Raw genomic sequence first — 2,374 nt, 5'->3', positions numbered from 1 at the left:
TTTGGACATAGAGTTTTTAGTTTCTTGTATTATGTAAGATTATTTTGAAGGAACTAAAAATATGAAAAGTATTTATGCATGTAGTTAAGTCAGGTATTCAACAAAATAATCATGGTGTTCAGAATTCAAGACAGTAATAGGAATAATCTGTCCCTTATCAGTGAGATCCTGTCAGCTGCTGTGTGCAAGTCCCCGAAGAGCCTGCTTTGTCAAGAGGAAATTAGGTTTCCTAAGTAAAATTAAAATGTCGGTGTTGATTTAATATGGTTATCTATAGTAATAACAAGGAAACGATATAATTTCCATCAAAAAGGTATTTTTTAAACCAAATAAGAAATTGATTTAGGGTGTCCTCACATTTTGATTCTGATTAATTTTTTCTGTTGCAAAATCTGTTACCTCAGAATTATAGATATTTTATCAACCATAGTTTGTTGTGGTATACTTGGATTTATTCGCAAACTCTCCACAAAGGGCTAGTCTGTGATCCTGATGATCCTGGCATGTGTCCATTGCAGCATTTGGCTTTGCAGTTAAAATATCATGAAGAGGTAGCATAGGTAGATAAGATGCTTCGTACAGCTTCAGACAACGTAATACAAAACTCAGAACATTTTCTTTATCCATTCCTCTATTGATGGACAACTAGGTTGTTTCCACATCTTGGCTCTTGTAAATTATGCCACAGTGACCATGGGAGTGCAGTATCTCTTTGAGATAGTGATTTCATTTCCTTCAACTGTATACCCAGAAATGGAATTTCTGGGAGAGTAGACCTTAAGAGTCTCATCATAAGAAAAAAATTTGTAACTATGTGAGGATGACAGATGTTATCTAGATTTACTGTGGTGACCATTTCACAATAGGTATATATATCAAATCATTATGTTGCACACCTTAAGTTAATACAGTGTTATATGTCATTATATCTCAGCAAAACTGGAAAAAATAAAATTAATAAAGTTAAAATCTCTGTAAATAGGAACCTCAGAACTGTTACTTTGTTGTAGGGATTCACGCAGAGTTAGAGTTCTAGGCGTAGAGCCTCACGTATGCCTGAGTGTGCCAGCTTCTTTTCCACACAGCTCCAGATAATGAGCACCATGTCGATGCTGGAGCGCGAAACGTTGGGCAGCTTTTACAGCTAATTCCATCTAAGTGTTCATTTAAATTGATTCAGTGTTTCTTATAGAAATCACAGAAGAGCTCAAGCCTTACGCTCTGCACGCCTGAGCACCGGCCTGAGATCCCCTCGCTCTAGTACAGAAGAGATGGAGGGCTGTGTGCGCCAGGCCACCCCTTATCAGATGTCTCTGTAAACCCACTGTGTCTGTTTTCCTATTGTGAGCTACGCTCATCCTGGCAGTGGCTTATAACTATTACAGAAATAGAATGTAGTTCAGTTTTCTGTTCTGTCGTAGAATAAAAATGTAAGTTTTTGCATAATTACATTTTTCAAGAATAGTAACCTTTTTGCTTCCAAGTGACATAAAGAAAATGACATTTAGATGCTTTCCCTATGTTCTTATTTTGTAGCAACATTTTCCTATTCAATAGCAGGCCAATTATAAAAGATGTTGCATTGTTATATCGTAAACTGATAGCTCATCCTTTTAGCTTTGTTTTACTGATTCCATTTCATTTTTATATTTCACAGGGAGCAATAGAAAAAGTGAAAGAAAGTGATAAACTGGTTGCAACTAGTAAAATCACCCCACAGGACAAACAGAACATGGTGAAACGTGTCGGCACAATGTCTTATGCATTACAAGGTAAGACAAAAGGTTTATGCGGAGCCAGTGGAGATCATTTTCCCCAGGGCAGTTGCTATTTTCCTTGCTGGAGAGAAATCCAAATGTGACCAATAGTTAAATAAATAAGAGCTGATTTAAAATATCCTCATAAGCTTCTTGTTTGCAGGACCCTAGTGTTAATGAAAATCCGCAATATTTTACTCATTCACACATTAACCTGAATGACAACTTGATTAACTTTGCACATTTTTATTATTTCTTAGAAACATTGAAAGTTCGTTTTGAACTATTTGGAGGTAGCATTTTGGCACAGTGTGACTGTTAGGAAAATGAAGATATCAATTTTTATATATTTGAGTGTTTTCCAGCACATAGGAGCAGAAAATAGATTTTTCCTGTTTTGGTGGATGGGTAGAATATTCATGGGCAAAGGAGAAAGGGGAAGGATATTCTAGTATGAACAAAAACACAGAAAATAATGGTACAGGATTATGTTATTAGCCTTTGGGAATAAAACATAGCTGCAGGTTATTGGGGTGATCATGGAGGGCCTTGAAAGCCAGGCACAAGAGACTGGACTTGATGTGGGCATTGAGAAAGTCATTACAAGGTTTTGATGA

General features: G+C 36.4%; 1 protein-coding gene across 1 annotated transcript in view; it reads left to right on the top strand.

Moving 5' to 3' along the window:
- The window catches only part of LOC105303005 (sorting nexin-9-like), a gene marked incomplete at its 5' end in the record, with an annotated part of 26,715 nt that overhangs the window by 19,569 nt on the left and 4,772 nt on the right, over window positions 1-2,374 (top strand). The gene's annotated exons all lie outside the window — the stretch shown is intronic.

This window comes from Pteropus vampyrus, unplaced genomic scaffold (genome assembly GCF_000151845.1).
Source record: "Pteropus vampyrus isolate Shadow unplaced genomic scaffold, Pvam_2.0 Scaffold292, whole genome shotgun sequence".
In the NCBI taxonomy this organism is placed as follows: Eukaryota; Metazoa; Chordata; class Mammalia; order Chiroptera; family Pteropodidae; genus Pteropus; species Pteropus vampyrus.
The sequence above is the reverse complement of the archived record's forward strand: the minus strand, read 5'-3'. Positions and strand labels throughout refer to the sequence as shown.